Below are 24,690 nucleotides of genomic sequence, written 5' to 3' on the forward strand. Positions count from 1 at the left end.
AGGGGGCCTATCGAAACCCCGTCATTAAGCGATGGTCATGATGATGATCGAAAGCTTGCAATTAAAAACAGATAAAAATGTATCTCTGCCTCTCTCTATCCCATCCCGATCGACAGACGTATGATGATCCTGTGTCTCGTTCTATCGCTCTATGCAACACTAATTGTTCCTATCTATCTATCTCTCTCTCTCTCTCTCTTGCTCCCATGGAGCATGCAGCGAGGAGGAAGTGTATTGCGGTGGAAAAACTGTGAACAGGTGTTTTAAAAGAAATCAAATCCCGTTACACATCGGGCGCATCGCTATTGAACTTTCTCTCTTCCCACTTCCTCCAACGCGCTTGCCAATCACCCTCAAACTGTGTTGTCCTGTGTTGGATTAGGGGGTGCAGATTGGACCATTCGATAGGTGTAAACTGTCTGTAAGCATCGATACGCCTCCGATGCTGGGATGTCGTGAGGGTCAAGTGATATTGTTTGTACGGAGACAGAGACAGATTTCCTAAGAAGAGCAAAACGCTTCGCAGCGGAAACTGGGAGCTGATCTGGCAAACCGATCGATCGAGCGAGCAATTATGAGATGATCAGGGCAAAGGGTTTGTTTGTCGCAATAAAATTTACAATAACTGCTTTCCAAAAAGGGATACAAACGGTGCGAATGGTGTAAATCCGGTCCGTCCCGACCAGATCCGGTCGCTGGAACGGTGTTCGAACGGTTCCGGAAGCATGGCGGGAGGTTTATTGTTTGGGGCCCTTGGGTACAATTTATTAGCAAGATGTGAATAACAAATTAATAATTACCCATAAACCCGTAAAGCTGTAAACGTTCCGGCCCGTGCTGTGCTGTTCCCGAAATCGGACCCCAACCCATGCCCACCGCATATAGTTTTTCTCCATGTTTGATGGTTTAAACAAAAAAGGCTCACTGTAACAGAACCACACCGTCCGGTGGGACGCCGTGCATTGAGGGTGGCATGCGTTTCATTATGTCCACGGGACCAGAAAAACAGGGCACGCTCTGCGGAGAGCAATTAACCGATCGGATCGGACCGACCGGCGTGATGTGGAGCATGGCGCCGGAAGACACTCTTAGGGGACTCTCTGCAAGGGGATTTGAAATTTCAGGTGGGTCGATCTAACGAAAAATTCGTTCTACACTGCTTTTTATGACCCCTTCTACCGTACCGTTAGAAGATGAACCGATGTGCAGTGGTAGAAAACGGGGGAGAAAACCCGAAAAAATGGGCACCCCGCCCGAATTAAGATTATGTGTTTTTATTAATCTTTATATAAATTCCTTGGGTCCATTTAATTTCCTTTCCCTACCTTTCAATGGGAGGGCTGATAAGGGTTGACGATAAAAGGGTTTCTGTGGAAATGCCACTCGCGATAATGAAATCACACACATACGCTGTAAGCCCTTTTACGTTGTAATTGTAGCAGCTGAGCCCTTATTCGTATTCGTTCTCACGCGCCACTGGATGCTTTCTAATGGCAGCCCGACTGCAGCCCATATGTACCAGCCCTTCCCGGGCAGGGTTGGTAGGGTTACGTTCTCGATACGAGTGACTAATCGTTCGCGGACAGTTGGCAAACTTGCTCAATGTCACAGCATGATTGGCTCGGCCACTTCGGAATCGCTTGACCCGTTTTCCTTTCACTGCACCAAATGAGCCGTGGTGAAATGGTGTGAATGTAATGAATTGAACGTTTCATCGCACACCCCGACCGCCGGGCGGACCAATGCAGCCAGTTCTGCAAATTCCGCCGTGGCTGTGGTGCAGGAATGGGACCCGCGGTTTTCCCTGGCTATAGCTCATCCGGGGCCAAGCAGGCAATCGTCCTCCAGTCAGCCGATCGTCCTCCCTGCCAGCTTGAATAAGACACTATCAATCATCATCACAGCAAACTGGACGGCCAATTGTCCAAGTACGCGCGGCCAGCAGGCGATGTATGCTCTCATTTGTATCGGCAGCCGGCAGCAGTGCTCCCACGGCCAATCGGGGCTGACCTCGGGGCTCGGTGGCGTAATTTTCCGGTAACACCTATTTGTGGGTTCAAGATTAATGACCTCGCGTAGAAAGTGGGCAAAACAAAAGCCGCAAACGGTATTGGCACACACAGTAAGCTGTGGTCGTATGTCCATGTGTGTGTGTGTGTGTCTGTGAATCTTTGCAATTGCGAATGCTGGCCGATTTCATATCAGAGGCGAATTGGGCGCCCGGGCACCTACTCCTGCGGGTCAGTTGTTTAGAAATCGAAGCACGGATACGGCGCGGGATGACCGTTGCTGTTGGCTACGGCTCCATCCCTGCTGTGCCGTTTTCACCATTAGGCAACTCGGTAATAGTTGAAGATCGGCTCGACATTCAATTAGAATTTGCAAAATCTTTCCCGGGCTTGCTCGCCCAGGCTAACGGAATGCCGCCCCGATCTCGCGGATCGTATGGCGTGGCTTTGATTTTGAAGCGATTACTGCAAAGCTTTATTTTCCCATGTTAGAAGTACACGCATTCGATCCGTTTAGAGGTTCGAGAGATGTTCGATAATGGGGCGCATTTTAACGCACAGACTTTGGGCTCGATAGTCCTACACGGGTAGGCGTATGTTACTGAGATTGGGTTGGAATCTGAACCTCTTCGAGATGTATCGCAGTACACCGCCCGGTACGATCAAAGTAGGTCATAGATTTCAAACTTCACCTGTACTGGCGCTGGTTGAAGGGGGTACAGCAAATGCATTGCTGTTCCTACAAGCTCGGTGACATGTGGTGTATGTGTTTGTCTGTGTGTGTGTGATTGTGCTATCGTGCCGAGTCCTCAAAAGCGGACAACATTCCCGAGCCATGGAATTCGATCTCGGATCTTCTCGGTGACATGGCGATACGAAGCTATCGGCAGAATCCAATCTAGAGCAGGTGACATTTTACTCATTTACCTTCGTCAAACATGGTGTCCCGATGCGGGCAAAACGTTAGCCTTGCAGCTACATTCTCCCGGCTGTTGCAAATTCACGTACGCCCGAAGCACCGGCACCCGCCTGCATGCGTGACATTCTCCGCTAAATCTCTGCACTATCGATGATGTTGCGCTGGCACGTTGCACAATAGGCGTAGATGTCAACCGATAGGGGGTGCAAGAGTGGGAGTTTCGGCGTGCTCGTTCGCCCGGCGTGCCGATCGGCTGTCGTAGATTATGACGGAAGTCATATAAATTCTTACCGCTGTTACACCGTGGCGGCGTTCGCCTCGGGTCCGTCTGATGCCCGCCCTTTCGGTCGGTCTGGTTCCCGATCAGCATTTTCCCCCTTGGTTTCCCGATTGCTGGCCAATTAGTGTTTGTGCCGTGTTGCGCCGCGTTCGAACTAACTGGTCCGCTGTCCGCAGTTGACTGGCCCGGCGTGTCCGTCTAGCCTGGTCGGCGGGGCTCTTTTCGGGTGGGTGTAATGGCGGCAAATGAGCGAAAGAGTAAGACAGGCGTGCGTCTGTGAAAAGGAAAGAGATCGAGCTGGTAGAAAGCAGGGCTAGAATGCAGAAATGTTCCTGGGCTCGTTCTACCGTTCTACCATTTTCCCGCCGCCCCCGCTCCCCTGTGCACACGATTATTGGAGTGTGTAAAAGATTGATGATTTATTTTCTCTAATGTGCTTCTCGTTCGCTTTCTGCTCCCATTTGCGCTCATTTAACCCGCCCCGTAGGGTGGTCAACGAATTCTCCAATTATTCCACCGTTCATCCAGAACCGATTGGGTAACCGATGATGGTGCACGCTGGAAACGGGGGAACAGCATGCCGCCCATGGGGACCGGGGTGCTGTGCAAAAAACCAATCCCGAAGATGGCACGAGATGCGGTCAAGGGTGGGCAGTACAGTGCGCGCAAAGGTGCAAATTGAAATTCTTTCAACGCGGTAAATTGTGAATGAGTTCTGGTCGTGGAGGTTGGTGTTGATGCTCCCGGCGGAGAGACCCGGCGGTTTCGCGGGAGATTGGCGCTTGATGGGTCTTCTTTTTCCACCCCTCCCGGGTGCGGGAGGTTTGTCCGTTAGGGCGAACGAACAGAGAGGCGTGAGCGCCCCTGCGTTCGGCGCAGAGCTGAAAGCTGGCTGTTAAGTGGAAAACAAACACCGCTAGTCCATGTTGCTGGGAGCTTTACTAAATGTTCTCGATCGCTAAATGAGGTGAATGAATGGGGAATTTGGCGAAGATGCGATTGATTCGAGGGTGAGGTTTGCCAATTTGATTGAAGTTAAGGCATCGTATGGGAACGTTCGTCGGCTGGTAACGTTGTTAGTGATAATCGCAGCCTCATTTCAGTTAGAAGTTCTTGTTCTATTCTATTTTTAGACAAACCCTACCACGCCTGTATACCGAAGAAGCTGTTCCGCAACACTGCAACGATGAAAATTTACAATGATGTGAAAAGCTTAAAATAATTTCAGTTTGCGAAGCTATTCAGCTACCCTTCCCAAAATCGTGTCCCGGTATGCCTCTGGAGCGCATCGGTAGCTTCCGCAGTGAAACAGTAGCCTTTTCCGATTGATAAAAGCTGCTGCCCTGAGCATTTCGGACAGAGTGTGTGCCCGCAAAGACGCCGCAAATGAACAGCAATAATGACAGGGTGTCGGAAAAGCACCTGCTACCGCGCGAAGGCGTGTGAGTTCCGGAAACGGGACTTTGCTTCAATCGAGAACAACTTCTCAGCACAATTCTTGATCGAACGGTGGTGGGAGCGCTGGACTTTAACCTCCCCCCCCCCCCCCCCCCCCGTCTCTTGCATGAAAACTGATCCGATCGAGAAAGGGGTGTTGGTCGCGGGAAGTACGATTGAAAAAGAACCCTCCTTTCACGCAATGTACCCACCGTTCTAACGTTCTCTCGACGGTGCCAAGCGTTCAACGCACGCATCTTCTAACAGTGTTGCGGGTGAAACAACTCCCGACACTTCACACCCGTGGTGGTTTGTCGAGGTGGGCTGTGCTCTAGGTGCGCAATCGGTAACGTCCGGCGTGCGGTTCCGTCTCTCTCTCTCTCCCTCTCTCTCTCTCTCTCTCTCTATCTCCCTCTCTCTCTTCATTCAGAGCTGCCACAATTTCTCGTCGATCACTTCCTAACGCGGTAAACGCGCTGGGGGTAACGTCTGCTTTTATAATAAATCAACCCCAACCGACTGGCCGATGTGGACCGATAGAGTTGATCGTCGCTCACGTAGCCATAAAGTAGTAAGCTCGCTAGTATTAGCCGCGTCTTGCTCGGGTAGTTGGCGTGCAATAAATCAACACTTTTGCAGCGAAACAAAAATGCTGAAAGGGCAACAGAATTGCTGCTAGCGATAAGCTTGCTGAAGAATGGGGAGATGGCACAAGAAAAATGAAGAGATCACACCAGAATAGGTGCACGGAGAGCGAAGGAACCGGTAGGCTTAGGACATTATGGAAGGAACACATGTAAATATTGGTTGTAATGCTTAGGGTCTGCCGTGAGGATGCGACCATAACTTACGGTTTGTTGGGCTGCGAGCGACACCAAAACAAACAGCCATAAATCAGAAATGATTGGTGAGTGAGTGATCGCGCTTCGACGTGGGAAACTTGATAGTTTCATTAATTTAACACATTGGCGAGATAGCATGTAAATGTAGGTCAAAGGATTGTATGATTATCTTTTATAATTTCCATGATCTATGGACGATCTTTTCAATAGTTAATTTAGTGGCATAACCGCTCAAGTAAAGAGCAGAAGCTAACTGCCTGTAAGATCTTGAGGCAGTTAAGCGATACAATTTACTCTAGTGCTGAGTGTACTTGCTGCATAAAATTTTAAAGATTAGCATGGCCGAGCACTCAGGTTATTCCTCAAAAACCTGCACAATGTTTCAAATGTTGCAATGAAGATGCCAACCCAAAGACAAAGTGTAATCTATTTTCGTACCACACTTTCGTGTATCGACAACGTTGTTAACTCAATTTTTCTCACTTTCATCTCTGGAGAAACTCTTGATGATGTTTTCAGCGCCAGTTATTTCAGTGCTTCAAAACTCAGCCTCTTCACCTGGAGACTTAAGAAAGACGGAAAGGTCTTGATAGGAGTTGGGCTTTAGACTCTCTATTCCAACATAGCCCCGCATAAAGGAGGCCTATTACCTTCTTCAGGTGCTACTCAAGCGGAGTGTTAAGAGATCTTGAGCGCATTGTGAGAAGAAGGTATCGTTCACCTTCAGCGGGGCGTCAAGTTATTTCAATGATTACACTCAAGCATGTGGTATAATTGTCCTTCCAAACTGAACAACTATACCAGCTACAAAATGAAGACGTACGGCGAGTACTAGTAACAGTCGATGGAACGGTTGACACTCGATAAAGCGCAAACCCTTCAAATAGCGCTATTGATATCCTGCTGTACAACTCGCTGTACTACGTCCATTTCACTGTTGTGCATTCCACACTTTGTAAGCGAGTTCCGGAGAGAAAGTGCGCACCGGGAAGGGCAACTATTCAGCACCGATAAGTTGCGCGATCGGTTGACGGTACGCATCGCCCAGCTGCAACGATCAGGGAACGCACCTACGGATGGGCTTCGTAGCCGTTCGGAGCCGATGCCTAATGCCACCACATGCTCGCTCTTGGCATGCAGGCCCTTTTGACGAGTCGGCTCGGCAATAGACCCCGTTCCATTTTGGTACAGGTGCCTCAGGGCAAAACTACATCCCGCGCCAGGGTACTTTGCACCGTGGGGCAGTTGTAGAGCACTGGTTTTGGCCGTAAACATACCGCTGGCACTGGGTCTATTCTAGTGGCGAGGGGGATACGGCAGGAATGTGCGTGTACCGGACCGGTGTGCCATAACCGTGCTGCATACGGCTCCGGGTTGGATACGGCAACCGTCTCGTTCTCTGGGAAATGACGAAGGAATGCCGTTTGTAGTTCGCGATCTGAAGCTGCAGCGGGAACTCAGTGCTCAGTATGGATACGCGCTCGTTGGTTTTCGGAGCTGCACCAGAATCGGGAGTGAGGTTCACCAACTTGACCGACCTCCGCACGAGAGTGGACCACCGTGTTCGTGGTGTCGTGCCGATTGATCCATTAGGAGGTTTTGTGTGTCTGAATGTGTGCGTGTGCTGGTTAGTCTATCGCAGCGGAACGATCGCTGTACGGTATACCGGGTGCGAGGGGGAGTGGAGGACCAAACTACGCATGGCTAGTGGTCAAGGTAAGGTACACGACCAAAGTGGTCCCGCTATCGAGCGGGGTAATAAATCAAAATGAAAATGTCATTAGCTAGATCATATGTTCCGGACAGTTTCCGTTGGTGAAGGTACCGGCGGGGCGTTGAAGTTTGAGCGTTTTGAGCGGTTGTATGAGTTCCCGAAAGTCGGTCTCGAGCTGGTTACATCTTAATTGTTCGAAAGTGATTCAATCACGGACAATTTGTACTTCGATTTGAGACGGATCAATGGCAATTTATAAATATTAAAAGCAAAACACGTTAACGAACAGATTAGAGCGCCTTTTTTTTTACTGACGGGATTCTGGAAGGGAATGGCCCACATATTTTCCCAGATCCCTGCATGGCTGCATGGTTCTGGAATGACATTTCCGTTCGCATTTGATTACCACTTAAGACGAGCCTCTCGTGTTAATAGCATTATATAAATCTTGGTTTTTTACGCTACACACACGCTGCTATAGATGTTTGTACACAAAACACTCCCTCAGGGTTCTGTCTTCCCGCTTGAAGCTTGAAATCCTACCCGGCGGATCCTTTTTATTGCGCAATCCGTCCAGTCGTCTCGTGCTCGTTGTAGCTCAAAACAGGCTTGTCGAGATTAGCGATTGGTGTGTGTGTGTATGTGCGTGTGCCAAGGTGACGATGCGTATCAGCCGCACCGGGACAATTAGATGCAAATGAAGAAATAATTGGAACACAACAACTCTCGGTTCTTTCATCGAGCTGGACCCGGCGAACCCCGGCGAGCCCGGTCCATGCCATGGCCCGGGTTTATGTGTAGTGTAATTTTATTTAATTTAGCAAGACTGTATCGCGGAACCTAGCGGGTTCTACGGGGGCAAACTTAAGGGGCCGTATCAGATGCACCGGGCGATTCGGGTTTTGCACCGCTGAGAGATGCACCTTGCTGCTTGCCTTGTTGCTTGGTGTTGCAGTTGTACGACGTCTGTTTCTTTCCACCCTTCCTTCGTTGTCGAGCTGACGCCCGTTCCCCTCCATCCTGTCACAGTTACTTAAGGGCCTGGTAGGTTTTATTCCTCTCGACTTATATTAATCTAAGTGTGTGTGTGTGTATGTGTTAAATTTGTTTTTACCTCGTTTGCTTTCTCCCGGTTGCGCGGCAAATGCGTACGGAACGATGATAAATCAGTCTGCTTAGTGAGAATCGCACCGAGCCTGCCTGCGTTGGGGTTGTTTTTTTTTCTTCTTCTCTGCTCCACTTCGACGCATTCCACCTGCCCAAAGGCCAATGGCCAGTGGCAATGCTGCGGCTTTGCTGTGGATGAGGTTTGCGCGCATTCACCGTCTGGTAGGGGCTGGTAGGGCTGGTGTAGGAATTCCCTGCGGCCAGTTTGGCAGTGCGGAATCAGCACGGAACCCAAGCACGGGGATCCGTCTTAAATCTACTCCTGCTTGACCTAAAATGCCGCTCTGGCACGGAGGAACCCTTCCGCGCCACCAGGGATCGTCGATCGAGATTGGCGCGTCCCAAAGTCCCCCGGGTGGATTACCGCCGATGCGTTATCGATCGCACCGGGCAGGTTGCGTAATTTTGTACCACAGCTTGGTTTGCGCACTCCGCCGCACGCAAAGACCGCACCGATCGTTGATGATCGCGCGATGTGCGAAATTATTCCTCCCCGTTTGCGCATTCTTGCCGCTGTTACGGCTGTTGATTTATCTAATCTAACATGTGTACAGAGGCCCACTGATGGTGAAGGTGGTGGTAGAGAAGGTGGATGAGAAAGGCCCCTCCTGGGAGGGAAAGAAAAACAGATGGAACAGGGTTGCCGATCCCTACGCGGGATGGTGTGCATTTCGAGGGTGAGTCGGTGAAGGCTTCTTCCGCACGGGTTCCGGCTCGCATTGGGCGCTACAGGTGATCATGAGGTGAGAGAAGCTACGGTACGGTATGGTGCATTAACTCTTTTCTTGTTGTCTGAACCCTTCACATGTGCGTGGGGGGGCCCGTGATGATGCGCGTGGGGATGCACGTACGCAGCTGGCATTTGGACCGTAACGCGATGCTTATCTGTGGCGATCGGTGCGATGTTGGGAACTGCGTAAAGGTAACGCTTGAAAATGTTTACCAAGGTGGTGCAGTGTTTTTTTACGCTACGATACAGCGTTAGTTTGTTGATATTAAATGTATTTTGCGGGACATGGAAGTGTCAGTGATAAAAAGAATAAAAATATATTAAAAATGATACAGCTTGTAGGTTCTAAAAATGTTCATATTTGTTGTTAATTTTCAATGTTAATTTTCCAATATTTTTGCCTTTCTGTTGTTAAAAAATGCACATAACACTTTGTTCATTTTCACATGCATGCTACAATTTTCTCTTGAACATCATAGAAACATTACAGTGTGTATATGTGTGAGTATATGTAACTCCTGACGTGCCGGTTAGTCCTCTTAGCACACGCTGGCATTAGCGAAAAACGATTCTGCCGCCTCGGGGTTGCCTTGGGAGGGCTGTGCAGGCGAGCGAGCTTGAAAGCTAACGGCAAATGGGACGGTTAGCGTATCGCGATAACGAACGCGCGGTAACTTGTGCCCAACCGGTGTGTGTGCCCCTGCGCACTATCGGCAGACGCCGCATCATCCACCGCTTGGCAGAGTCGTTCGCCAATTGCGCGTGATCTTGTTCTGCAAGACGCAGCATAAAACAAATAGTGCGTCGTCGCCGCCATCGTGGTGCTTTCGTTCGGTCGGTTTCGGACCTCAACTTTGGTGGTTTGGACGAACCGTTGGCACGGGATTGACTGGGACGTTGAGAAGACCTAGTTTCCAGATTCCGGTGCAGAGGGGGAGAGAAACCAACTACCAACACACGCGGTACCAACGCGATGACCTTCTTCTTCTGCCGGGCTTTGAGTCGGGCAGTTGCGATCGCGATGCGGTCTCGTGTGCCGATACCGTGTGAGCCGAACCCCAGGTATGGGTGGCCAACACAAACACACACACAAACAGACAAACGCGCGATATAGCAATATGGTTTTCCGCGGCATTAGAGGTCGCGGTACGATGTAATAAATAAAAGATTTTCCTTTCATAACACCGTTACATGATTTAGGCCCTCGGACGCGGGATGGATCGATGGATGTAGAACGCCAGCCGCCAGAGACCGCTGGCCGTGATCTACATCGGAACCGAGCCGGACCGGTCTCGTGGCGGGGCGGGTGGTGGGATGTCAGAAAAAGGTTTGCCAGTCAGCCAGTCAAACATGGAGTGAAAGGTTTCGAGGTCCTTGTTGGTTTCCCGGCTGCTGCTGCAATCGCTCCATTTACGGGCACGGAGGATTTATGTGTGCCAGCTGGCATCGCTTTTGCATAACTGCAGTTTGCTGTTGCAGTTTGGTTGCGCGCCACTTCCTTCCAATCACGGGCAAATGTATCTCGAAAGTGGAAAGCTTACGGATGAAATCGTGTGAAACAAAGCTAGCCATTGGCGTACGATTTTGTGCAAAAATTGTATGCGAAAAAGTGCGTCCCAAAATTAAACCGTAAAACATAGAAGCGCATACAAATTGCGTCATAATCGTTCAATTAATGGCTTGTTCTATCGTAATGACTGTAATCAAACACCCAAGACTCATGATTGTTTTTGTTTCGCTTTCTATCTTCTTCCAGGTAAGCCGTTTCGCTCGACTTCGTCCAGTATGCATACAAGTAATTACACGTCGTTTGGCACGTGTGGCATGTGCCCTGTAGCCAGATTCAACAGTGTGTAAGAAGTTTGCTGAAAATCAGCGTGAAGCTATCCCCCGAACCGGAACGGATGTGATAATTATCAATTTTTAGGTAGGAAAAAAGTGTATGTTTATGAGTAGTCACTCTCCATCTACAAGAAAGACTACTAGCACCCGGCTCTTTGCATAACGTTCGGTAATGTGCGTAATACGTTAAAGCGATCGTAGCTGGCAGGGACAGACCACAGAGTGCGCCTTTCGTGCTGATCACTGCCACACAGTTTATTTCACCCAAACATTTTACCTTTCAATCAGACAGCTAGTGAGCGTGTTTTGGGAACATTTCGGGTTGATCTTGCAGTCAATCTTTTCATTCATCTGCCTCATTCGTTCGTACGTCGGAAGTGAGCGGTCAGTTTGAAGAGGTGATAGCGTCACAGTTTACCATTTCGGACGCCCGATAAAGCCCCACCCAGGCGGGCACGGTAACGCGCATCGGGCGGGTGGGTTAGAAAACAAAAATGCCTTAACTTTCACGATAATAGAGGACTTTCCTCAATGCGGCTGGTGTAGGCAGCAGTAGCGCAATGGCTGTGGATGTGCTTTTCCGGGCACGGTTCGACGACGTGATAGCAAGCAGCAAGGAAAGGTGCCATTCGTACAAAAGGAACGAAAAGAAGAAAAAAAACAGTGTTGAGGTCGCTTTCGGTCTTTTGATAATCATTTTATAATTTGTCTGCTCCAGAAATGTGAACATTCAATGTGCCGCGTCGCTGTATGTGTACATGCGCATAGCCAGCTAGCTTAACCTAAACGGGGGAAAATTGATTGAAAAAGCTTTTGAAGCTTGTTTTGAACACGGTAAGCGCAAACACATTTGGAACTGTTTCGTACACCGGTGGCGGTGGTCTTTTGATGAATATCGGACCGCAAACGGCTTTTGCTATCTGTGCACCTTAAATTCGATCGATGCATCAAACCTCCCTCCTCCCCCTCCCGAAATCCTTTCGCTCCGGCTTGGCGAGGAAGAAAAGTGAGATAGCATCTGGGTAAGAATGGAAATCCCCCCGCTCAGCTGGAGCGCAACACTTCGCTTTTTTCGATTTTTATTTTTACAACCGTTTTCTCGTAATTGACCTCCGGGGCCGTTCGGTGGCCGTGGTGGTGAATGATTGATGAATCGTGATGTACGATTCGGGCTGGCTGCTTCTTGACGCTATCGGAGTTTCGGAGGAAACAGGCGCAAGCTGGACCAGCAGTTTGGCGTTTGCTATCGAAACGTGTGTTCCGCAATCGCGGTGCGTTCCGGGAGGTACAAAAAAAGGCATCCGTACGGTTCGGTGAACGTGTGCCAGCGTCGCCGCTCTGTGCAGTGATCTCTGAACTTACCGAAATTACTCGTCCATGGTGAACGGTCGCGGGATGGCTTTTACTTTCAATCTTGGACTGCGCCGGGACGGTGTGACGTCGTATGAGCCCGCACGAAATCAGCTGACAGGGAGTAGCTTCGCTTGTACAAACGGTTTGACTAAGAGAATGGGTAAAATTGAAAGTAATATAATTTGTTTCGGGGAAACGGTCCCGGTTGCAACACTAAGCAATTTTGTGTGGAAGAAGAGTAATGGAAAAACGATGACAACGGGCCAGTCCCAACAATTAATCTTACTTGCTCTAATGAAGTTAATACCGCTCTGGAGCCGAACCAAAGTCAACAAAAACCTAATTAAACGCACCTTAATGCATTCATGTCTTTTTATTTTAAAGCCTCTAAAATGTAAGGCAACGAAAGGTAAAGATAATTTCCTGCTTCTCCTTCGCGATGCGCTGTATTATAATTTTACCAGCGTCTCAAGATGAAATGGCCCTTTCTAGAAGATTGCAAACGCGATAACGCCATAACACAACATTGCACTACCCGCCGCAACGGTTCCCTCACAATCGACCAGAATATGTGTATGCAGCTTCGGGTGTGAAGGTAACTGACCGCATAATGTTACCGCCGATGCCCTCAATGTTGATTTTTCGCCAGTGGTTCGGTTCGGCTGATGCCCGGTTCCGCGCGCCCATTCTCGATTGTGAGAAAGTTAGGCAATTATCCGGCGTTCCGTTGCACGAATCTGCTACGCACAGGCACACACACACACGCAAGAAGACTTCCAACACATGTGCTAGAAGGAGATTGTGTGCAGCGAACAAACAAAAAAACTTACAGCCGGATGCAACGGCAATTGCATAAAGTCACCTTTGGAGATGGTGACGATCATACAACCCAACCAATCCCGATAACCTTGACCGCAATGGCGCAATGGCAAAGACGAAGAGATGCGAAAGAGGAAAAGAGAAATAAAGAGCAAGAGAGAGAGAGAGAGAGAGAGAGAGAGAAAGAGAAAGACAAAGAGAGAGAGAGATAACGACATAAAAGTGCATTTGAAACTGCGAGATAATGATAATGCTCGGTTTGTGTTTGTGTGCAATCGTTAGCGAGTTGGCTTAACACACTGCAAACGTTGCAATTTGTATGCACCACTAAAGGGAAGAAAGGGGATAGGTGCGTTTGGAAACCACAAAGAATCAAGTGGATTTTTCGCATATTTTTTTCATTTCCTCTTCACTGGCCGTGGTAAGGAGTGGAAAAATTGTGTGAATGAATTCGCAAATCCGAGCCGAGCTTGCAGGGAACTAGAAGGAGTTTCCTTCGAGCTACCGAAGCGGGCAACGGACCGGAGCGAATAATGAAGATGATGCTAGTGATAATAACAAAGTTTGCGTTACAAAAAAAAAACAAGAACAACAAAATACAGAAACCACGAAAATCAATCCGAGCGAAGGGATCGGTATGTAAAACAGAGGGAACCTTTGCTTTCCTCCTGCTGTGCCGAAAGGTAGGAAGAATGGGTTGAATGATCGCAAGATATTTCGGTGAATGTTATGTAAACGTTTTTTTTTTGGTGCTGTGGTGTACAACAGAAAAAAAACGGGAGCCTACTCTTGCAAATCCAAAAGCACATGATCACACACACACGTTGATAGGGATGTTTAATAAGGAAACATACAGTGGGTGCAATGGAACGGTTCGTAACACACGGGCACACGGGCACAGACAGAAGCAGGTGGTAAAACTGGCGAAAACACATGATTAGAGACCGCGGAATCGGAATACGATTTCGGATATAATTGCCGGTGCGTCTTGCCCGGTGCTCTGCTGCGGTTGTCGGCCGAAGAGCGTCTGCCAACCCCCGTGTCTTTGGAGTCTTCTGGTACAGTGGAATGGATTTTTCGGGGCACACCAAATTGCTGCTGCTGTTTCTCGTGCTCCGGAGCAACCGGAAGACCCACCCGGCAGCAGAGGGAACGCGGGACGCGTTCGTGTGCGAAAGCCACTGGCCAGAGAGGGGAGAAAAAAAACCACGCTCGAAGCACGGTGCTGGTGCTGGTGTGCGTGTTCGTAGTGTGATGGTGGTGGTGAAAAGTTGGCCAAAATGAAAAACCATTCCACGTGTGTGAGCGGTAGGGGCAGTTGTACCAAGGAGAAGCGCAGATGAAAATTTGGGCTACACACACACACGGTGGTTTTGCACTATCTGGTGGAAGAACTGTTCGGCGCACAAATCGATGCTCCTGGAAGGCGAGATGAGGCGGTCCTAACCGCCACGGTAAATGCGACCAAGGCGGGCGGACGGATGTGGTGTCAGAAATGTGTCTAGCAATGCGGTCAGCATTCTGCGCACGGTCGGGTGGGGGTTGGAGATGAAGGGCTCGTAAGTAGGCAGCACCTGGTGCAATTTCGGGATGATGTAATTTGGGACCGATTACCACATAATAATTTCGACCGATATTACCTCTCCCGTGCTGTTGCTGCTGATTTGCTGTCATTTGATTGCTAGTACACGCTGTCTGGCTGTTGACCCCTGGCACACCTTCTTTGTGGGATAGCAGTGTACGAGCGCAGCATTGCGTTGGAATTGGCGCGGGAAGGTATGGAAGCGCAGGGTAGCTGTTGGCGGGTGGGTAATGCGTGTAGAGGGTTTATTTGCAGTCAGTTTAATTTATTGGTGTCATCGAAATGGGAACGAAGCCTGCGCCATTCGCATCGTTTGATTTCTTGTAACGAATTCAGTTACGAAATTCGCCAGAATGTATGCAGCTACGCTTAGCATTTAGTGCATATATTGCCTAATAATGAGTATACATATTAGCATAATGTTAAACACATCAACACACGGAAGAATTATTTCTTTTGCATGTCATATTACAGGAAGGATAAAACCGCCAAGGTCATTACAACGAAAACAACAACAAAAAGCACCTCTAAGGTCCTCTATCATTTGTGGTGTGAAACGAACTGTTTTCTCCATCAACACCTCCCCGGCGGGTTCTATTGTGATCCGTGTGTTTGTGTGCGATCATTAAATGATCGTTGCCATGTTGCTTCCACACTCAGCCATCGAAACAAAACCGTCCACCTCTTAGGTCCTGTTATTTTGCTACTCCACCTGTGGTATTATAGCTGTGAACTACCCATCCCCCAAGAATGTGTGATAATTTGATTACACGCGACTGTTCTTTCCAGCCTTCCCATATTTCCTTCGGCATTGTTTTGGGCACTGGTGTTGCAGTTTTTGCGTGCCCCCGCGCACGCTTGTGTGTGTGTGTGTGTGTGTGTGTGTGTGTGTGTGTGTGTGTGAGTGTGTGTGTGTGTGTGTGTGTAAATAGGAAATTAAGCACCTTTTCTCATTCTTGTTTTTACGTTTGCTCTGCTCCATTAATTACCTTTTGCCTGCGAATACACATTTTAGCATGCACGAGATGATGTGCCTGGCGTTACCGGCCTGGCCAGCCGTCTGATACCTATAATCAAACGACGTAACTCTGTGGCAGCTTGTAGCACGGGGGCACGGCGGTAGCGTGCTGCTCAGGTGCTGACTTGCTGTTGTCACCGACCTCTGGTCATCGGCATCATCTTTGTCGTGGCTGGCGACGAGTCACATTGTAGCTGTTTTATTCTGTCTTGATCATTTAATCGAATCGCGCCCGATGGTTGGTTGGCTAGGGAGAGTGCCGATCCCGCAGTCCGGGCAGGGCACAACTGCGCCCGACTGCTGCTGGCTAATTAGATGCTTCACTCCGCTGTTATCAAGGTTGTTGCAAAGGGAAAACGACGTTCGTACGGCAGCAGCGCAGGAAAAAACATGTAAATAAAATCTCCCTCGACCAATCTCTGGGGCCACAATTTGTGTGATAAAGGTACGGGCATGCTTGCTGGGACCATGCCATCGGACAGAAGTTGCAAAAGAAAAAAAACTATGAAAATAAAACGACAACTCGGCAGCATGGGGCAACGCTTTTGCCATATTCAAGGAACTTGCTGCATTGAGATAATTGAGTGATTAACTGGGATGCACTGAATGTGATAAGAACGGGCCAACGGGCCAGGGAGCTTTGGCGTATGTGATCCGGTGTGCCGTTTTGCCGTCCAGCGTGCGTAATGAGCATGTTGAGGAAATCAGACGAGTAGTGGTAGTCGCATCATGTACAGGTTTTGTTTTATGACTTTTAAAGGCACTTTTTAAAGGCTGCAGCTCGAACTGTATTTCCTTTTTTTGTGGCTGCTGTTGTGTGGATATGTCATTTTCTCTGAAACAGCCAGCAGGTTGTACCAGCGTGGAAGGATGAGCCGCTTTCCTGCTGGTTTCGTGCAGCAAAACAGGATTTACATCTGATGACATATATACTGACCTTGATTGATTGAGAAAAACTGCTTAAGCTGCCACTAATGAGCAGTTATCGTTATTACTTTGCTACTAGCCGTTGCGTTGCTGAGCTGAAACCGAGACCCGAACGCTGGGTGGTCATAATTAAACCATCGACTTTTGTAACTAGCACTGCGCTGTAGCAAAACAGTTTATGCTACGTAATGTGTATAATTAAATGTGAACTACCATCCCATTGATAAAGGCTGTATTAAATAAATTGATAAAGTTAGGGGAATTCATGGTTATAAAGATGTAGCTTAAATAAGGCAAATACCACAATACTACAGGGTTAATAATGCTTCTCTGACAGAAAAATACCCATTTCAAAAATAAACAATTTCATTGACTAGCATTGACATTTGCCTCGTAAAAACGCTGCCAACGACGATCAAAAGCAGTTAATAGAAATTGATTTATTTGTTTCGACACCCCAGTTCGGTGCCGATTCACGCCCGTTTCGTGACACCGTCGTGACTGCATGTGGCGCTGTTTTACGCTCCATCTCGCTTGCTCCCCTGCTGCCTTGGGTACGTTTGTAGCGCTATGCAAAGTTCACCTGCCTTGCCGCCTGAGGCCGGTGTTTAATTTATGGTTCGATCGCTCGACATAACCATGGCCGACTGATATTGCTACTGGGCATGAAATTTGGCTTCGAACCTAGGTAGGGAAAAGGAGGGTTTGAAATTAATCGGTTCAGCATGGAAATGCATCATCTATTATCGATCGGAATTGAATTCTTCCGTGAGCCTTCCGAAAGCCCCAAACCCTCCCCTGCTGTGCGGTAAACTGCTCCCGTATCATCACGAAGCCGATCATGTCAAATCGTGAACCAAGTTTGCCGTTGCCGGGGAGAAGGAAAGCCAGCAAGACAATACCATCCCTGAGGCACCTTGTTTAGTGGTCCCGTTTTTTTTTCTTCTAGGTTTTGTTTTGTGTTGGAGTGTCTCTTTGCTACAGATAGCATCCAGCAGCGGTTACTCTTATAAGAGGGGGACGAGGCGGCTTTATGTTTTGGTTAGTTTTTTTATGGTTCCATTTCTCCCTTTATTTTTGGCGGGACGTGAGAAAAAGCTCACAAAAGCAGATACGGTAAGAACCTATGCATAAGATTCTCGCTCGTAGTTCGGTATGGGATGTAACTATGCGAAGAACTATCACAATGGATCCATTGTTTTAATGTTGATCAACATTTTGGTATAGTTTGTGAGGGAGCAAAGGGTGCACTTCAGGATGAATATTACTTTCATGATTTTAGTTTCATTTTTCGAAAAAAAAAGCCCAAGAGAGGCTAGGGATTTGCTAAACCATTTTATGTATGTTCTTTATTCAAAATTCAAAATATTATATTCAAAATATTATTTTTGTGTGTGCACCGAATAATTTCCAAGAATTGTTTGTCAGGCAAATCCCTTGGATCTGTTGCTTGAAATAATCCAAACAAAGCGATCAAATTAATACAGCTTTAAATTGAGGCAATTATTTTATTTGAACACGCCCGAGGAGAACAGTTCCCGACAGCCTAGCAGGAAAGAGAAATTATCAATTTCACGCTTTCTAGTTTCAGCGCTTTCGGCTCTGATGTGTGGCAGTAAACATTTTACAATCTTCTATTAGACAAGAATAAACGATAAGCGGCTTCGGTATTGGCAGAGTACGTTTGATTAATCTGGATTGAATATTCATTTTTGTTATTCATTTTTTGGAGATAAATGCACTACATAGATATGTTAAATTATGACTCATTAGTGGTACATAAAAGGGATTATGATGCCGGTATAAAGCTCGTTTTTCATCTAAAAAGAATGACAAATGTCTAGCTTGGTGGAAAGTTGCCAATAAATAAATGTGCGCTCATGATAAGCTTTCAAAGCGAATGCGAATGAATGCAAAATGAAACCGATACTCACATGTCAGCTAAATTGACTACCTCTTAACATATTGACTACGTTACGGGTCCTTGCAGACCGGTCAGACCAAGATGCGCGACTGCTTTATTTCAATGGACTTTGTTTTTTTTTTTTTTGAATGCTAAACAAACTGCTGCTACGCATTGTTTGAGTGAATAAATCTTTCCCCTCTGCATGGAAAGAGCGCATCGTGCATCTAACGAAAGCGAACGTTTTTCTTTTCCTCCAGCTGTGGGCGACCGATTCTATGCTCCGGTCGTGTTCCGCCGCGTACTGAAATTTGCATAAAAGAATCATCAAACGCAATCCTGCCCGATAATAGAGCAGTAGCGATCCCTGCGCTGGACAAGAGAGAAGGTTCCCTTTTCTTTCTCTCTTTCTCTCTCTCTCTCTTCCCTCCATTTTTCTCCATAAAAGGTTTGCTCGCTGCGCCAGGGCAAGGAAGTTGGTTCAGCATCAGATAGGTGCACACGGCATTAGTCTAGCGTCACCATTATTCCGGACAGCGATCGTGCCAGATTGTTGTTTCGATTGCGATCGGCACGCCGATGCCGGGATCGGTCACCCCGGTATGCAACCGCCGCTGACTACAGCTGACTAAGGCTGGCCAAGACATTTTCGGAAGTGGAACAAGCTCATCCGGGCGGTGGGAGTTTGGAACCATGGGACCTTTGCCTCGTAAATCAAGCCAAAACGGGGCGGGCAGGGCCTTCCTGTGTTGTGTTGTTTTGAGGATGAAAGTAGGTTTTTCAAGTTGCGAGTGAGGGTGGCCGTAGGTGCATTACGATGCGAATAGGGGGTTGAATCCTGGCGGAATGCATTCGGTGCACCGAAAGGGAAACAATATTCTTGCGCAGTGCCAACGCGCAAACCCTTTCGAGCAATAAAGCTGACCACGAGCTTGTCTCGCGCTAGGGAAATGCGCTGGTGAACATGCGAGGTGGAAAGGGCGCAATGCAAAAATATTGTCCCCGTTTTGCTCGGCATGGTGACCATGCTTTACACGAATGACCGCGGGAACGTACGCTTTTATATTGGTGCGGGAGTGTGGGGTGCAATGAAATATTTATGGGCGCGGGTTAAAATGTATGCTAAATGGATGGCAATGCCCTGGGAAAGCAAGGCACGGAGGGGTTATTATTGCCATCGGTACGATTCCGTTTTGATTTGGGACGACTTCCGCAGTAGTAGCATGCTGTAGAAATGCATCGGCCGCAAAAGGGTCAATTTAATGGACCATTTTCCGGCTCGTTGGGTTAGTGAGGTTAAGGACAAAGTTGCTTTCATTGCTGCGATGACATGGTTTGGGTGCGGGGAGGAGAGAGGAGCGCTTTCTAGCACTTAAATTTTAAACCGAGAAATGAGCTTTTTACTAGAGTATTCAAAAGATAACTCCAAATATTGTGACAGAGGCCAAATCATTCTTCATTTCACATAAAAGTTCACCTTCACTTTTCCGCTGAAGCGATGCAACGCGGTAACTTTCGTACATCAAGTGCAGCGCAGCAACTGTATTGCTCATTACAGCAACCGCGTACACTGACGCTAGACAGTGCACCTTCACTTTCGTTTGCAAATTTGTTTCCCTTCCTGCTGTTTTAATAGTGCACAGTGCAGCTCTGTCTGTCTTTCTCGCTTAACGATGCTGTGCAGTTATCGGCACTGTGTGAGGAACCTGGCAGATGAGTGTGAAAGTGAATCTCAAAGCGCATTGTGTGCCCGTCGTTTTCCAACCAAGCGGACAAAAAACACACACCCAAGCTTGACAGACGCCCGACTCGTAAGACGGCTAGGTTGAAAGTTGACACATTTTTGATCTATGTTCATCACGTACGCACAGCATGGTTGGAGTTGACGGCTTTCCTTTCACTACCCTACCCCCCCCACCATTGATCCCCAATTTTCCCATTGATAGCAGCGGGGGATGCTTTGTTTTGTTGCACAAAGGCAGATGATAAGAAAACCCACCGGGTTTATGTCTCTTCTTCGGTGCCTTTCAAGATTCATCCGCTCTTCGAGCTGCCACTTTACATTCTTCGGTGCGCTAGAGAGACATTTTGGCGGCATGCTGTACGAGTCTGGGTACGCTTGAAGGTGGAGTAAAAGTCCGCCCAGCTTCCCTGCAACCTCTCTATCTTGATGATGAATACGTGACAGTCACGGGTGCATTATGATGGTGGTGTGTGCCGCTGTGTTGTGGTGTGTTGTGGCAGCTCGATCCCGTGTGCTGGCGCTTTCGCTGCGTTCCCCGGGGTGGGACACGCGGAGGGCAAATCATTTGAATAATGCACCGGCATTTGCTACCGCAACGCAGTGTTTGCTGTCAATGTGGTTTGGGCACAACAGGCAGACGGGGGATGGTTGGCCGTTCAACGGCACGTAGCAACGTTTGATTGAGCTGCTGCGAGCGAGCTGATCCGCCGGTGCTAGATCGGGAACCTGGCCATAAAAGGCGGACGCTGATCCAGCGGTTGGCAAGGCATAGCTCTTGTTAAAGATGCCGGATTGGCTGGACGTGACCTTTCTTTCCGTGCCTCGATCGGACGCGGTCGTTCGTTCTGGAGGTGGTGCACCCATTGTTGTCGGTTGAATCCGGGCCGGTAATTTACTGTGATCAGTTGTCACTTTTGACCCTTACCGTCGGCGAACGACGCATTAGGGCTAATCAGTGTCAGCGGAAAGGGAAACTTCACCGCGTGTGTGTGTGTATTTGTGTGCGGAAAAGGAAAAGCGCAAGGCTACTGTAGTATTAACAGGAAGACAGGAACAGTTATTGTGATGGATTGTTCTGTCAGTCTGTGGAATTTTATTGAAAACGTCATTCAAAAGACGCTCTTTTTGAACTTTTTTTACATTAGAATTGATAAATTTACGTTTTTTAAATGTCATAATCGATCTAATCGGTACTCGTCATATGCATTGCTTCATTGCTTGGCGCCGTTTCATTTGCACCAGCATCAATGCTGAGCGAACTCGACTCCCCAACGATGGCCACACAAATCGGGTACTTCCTTCCGCGATCGATTAACCTAAATCGAACACAATGGCAGAATCGCGGGCAAAGAATTGGTACGATGACTGCAATTTTCACGCTAAGAACCATCCGACCAGCAAGCGTTTGCTCCTGCATACGGACCACCAGTCAGCTAATGGATTGCTCTGATGGAGTGTAAATGGGTAGGAAAGCTTTGGCTCCTCGGGTTTGCCTTCGATTCTGAGGCTCGATTTGCCCAATTTTCGGCAACAGTGTGCACAAAAAATGAGGTAGAAGCAGAAAAAGGAAGCTACCTTTCGGGCCGTTGCTGCAGTGTGTAGTAACAGTTACACCCTCACACAGCTGAGAGAACGCAGTGCGCTTCGGGGAGCATGAAACTGGTTACGTTGGGTTGAGTTGTACGGCTTCAAAGATCAAAGCAACTGTGCTGAAGGATTTGTTGTTGTTTTCTCGTGTTTTTTTTCTTCGTTGGCTTTGATTTCATTTTACTACCGCCAATCTACCGATCAATCGACGATTAATACAGGGCTCTAGATGTGTTTTTTGTGTGTGCTATGCAACATTCGCTTCATCACTCCATAAGCTACCCATTAATGTGGATTGTGTGTGTGTGTGTACCTTACTACAAACGGAAGGTGTTGGCACACGGATTGTGTTCTGGCCCTTTTGCCGTTTCCCTCCCATTCGAGCTAAAGGGAGTCTATCAAATCGAACCCCTTTGGTGGGAGATACATCGGAAGAGGATCCCATCCGCTATCTCGAAGCGCTTGTGCATCGATCGATCAATCAAATTTTCCCGATGGCCGCCCCGCGCAGTGCCGAAAGTGCTGTGCCGAAATTATGCTGCCATGATGCGGCATGATCGCGGCCTGGTGCAAATGGATCCCGCACCGGTGCGGGAGAATTCATCTAGCGCTGGTGAGTGCGCCTTGCTGCGCTTACGGGGGTGCTGCTAATAAAGATTTTACCCGTGGGGGTTGAAGCTTGAAAAAGAAACCGTTTTCTGCTTTCTTTCCACTTTGGACAGAGTTTGGAATGGTGAATCACTGATGACGCCTGCTATCTTTTGACCTTTTAACCTGCGGAGTGTGACGCGCTCGATTGTTGCCACTGGGAAAGTACGGCAATCGGCTCGAAGGGTTCGTCGCTTGAAGTCTTTCGTAGATGGGATTGGTTTATTATTGGATATTATTTTTTATTGGTTGAGCCAAAGGGAAGGAATGAATAGTTTTGTACAAAACGGTTCAAAATAGTATGCTCAACATCTTCATTGCGTTTAAAGTGCTTTGTGTTTTATTAAGTCATTTATTTAACCATTCGATTGAATTGAAACAAAATACCAATGTCCATTTTCATAGTCCAACCGTTTTATTACAAATATTAAACCACTTTCCCTGAATGAAATGGTGAGCCATAATTCATCTGCGAACGGAACGATCGCCCTCTACGGTAGCACACAGAATATGGTGGTTTGCCTTATGCGGTGCAGGATAAATTATCGGCTATAATTAGCCCAAGGGAATAGCCACAGGAATGCTGAACCTGCTCCTCCGCTTGTGCACACAGCACAACGGTGGTGTATTGCTTGCTGCCGTTTCATATCCATGTTTTTTTTTTGTATTGCCCCTGTTGTGGGTTTTTGTTTGCTCGTGGAGCTCACGTATCGGTTACACGTTTGCTCACACGAATTCCGCTGTTTTTTTGCACTCCTTTTTGCCTTCACAGCAGCAGCAGCAGTAGCATCGACCGCAGCAATACGGGCGATAAATGGCCTAAAGCCCGGGATGCTGTGGCCCGTGTGGTGGGGCCGTTTTTCTTTGTTTTTATTAGTTTTTCGCAAGTACAGTTGCATGCAGCGCGGTTTATTTATGTTACGCTTTCATGTGTTCTCACTTGCCGTGCCCCGGTATGAGCTCGAGAGCACTAACACATTCGCGTCATTGCGATTGTGATGGTTTGCAGGAAGCGTCGTGGATGGTTGGTGGATGGTGTAGAATATTACGAAGTTAATTGACACTTGAAAGCTGTACAAAAAAAATTTGCCAAAGCAGAAAAGTCTCTTGAGCAACTTTATTCAAGAAATCGTACAAATCAATTTGCACTTCAAAATATTCTCATGCATAGCACATTCAAACACTTTTGATAAACAGCGATAAACGATACAACGTCCGCCGGGTCGGACGGAACCGCCACAACGACTCCACCCCTTTGAAGGAGCGCGCCGCACGATTTCGGCGTTAGACACGCTTGGGCGGCTCGCGTGCCTAACGTGCTGCTTGCATATGAAAATTCCATCTTCTGACATCAAACTTTCCCCTCGATCATGCACGCTCCGCACCGTATGCAAAGTTACATCTCGCGCGATACACACACACACACACAAAGCTCACCTGTTCAATGTTACACGCGTGCACCTTCGCGTACATCTTCACGGGCACGCTCTTCCTCTCCGGGCTGGAATGTCGAAAACAAACCATACGAAACTTAAAATGTTCTCACGTGTATGGACCGCTCCGTTTGCTTGTTCTTCTTTCAGGCGTTTAACCAAAGCACCTCCAGTCCAACATTCAGCTCGCCACTTGGGCACAGAGGCACCCTTGCGTGTGTGTGTGAGCTGTGGCGTTTTTATTTCGAGTGTTGCAGTGTTAATAGCAAACAATAACAAAAGCTGAACAAGGTGAATACGGAAACCAAGGAACCACACAACGGCGAACGCAACGCAGCAGACCATTGGAAGATATTCTGATGCATCTTCGTCTTCACAGTGTCCAGGTAAGTGGTTCTATCTGTGGGGTTTTGGTTAAAATTGTATCGTTAGTTTCGTTTCTGTTTGAGGTTTTCTTTGTCGTTTAAGTGTGCTCCATGACACAGTTGTATAAATAATATTGATTGTTACGGGACACGTGCCTTTTTTGAAAGTGTTTTCTTCATAAAGACGTTTGAAACAATGTTCGTACCATACGGCAATCTAATTTATGATAAAGCTTCAGCACCGAATATGATTGAAGGCTGCTCATAACTTTGACACATGACTGAAACAATCTTTAACCATGGCAACCGGGTGATGAGTCCACCTCCAGCGTGGACGGCTGTAGAAGGGCTAGAAACTTAATCCGCCAGCG

The 24,690-nt window shown here is 47.9% G+C and overlaps 1 protein-coding gene across 5 annotated transcripts in view; it reads left to right on the forward strand.

Annotated features, from left to right (window-relative positions):
• The window catches only part of LOC1273182 (serine proteinase stubble), a 99,420-nt gene that overhangs the window by 21,260 nt on the left and 53,470 nt on the right, over nucleotides 1-24,690 (forward strand). For all 5 annotated transcript variants that reach the window (XM_061647936.1, XM_061647933.1, XM_061647937.1 and 2 more), the window contains one exon: nucleotides 24,105-24,340. The gene's annotated coding sequence lies outside the window, so the exon portion shown is untranslated. The remainder of the gene's footprint in view (nucleotides 1-24,104; nucleotides 24,341-24,690) is intronic.

This window comes from Anopheles gambiae, chromosome 2 (genome assembly GCF_943734735.2).
Source record: "Anopheles gambiae chromosome 2, idAnoGambNW_F1_1, whole genome shotgun sequence".
NCBI lineage: Eukaryota > Metazoa > Arthropoda > Insecta > Diptera > Culicidae > Anopheles > Anopheles gambiae.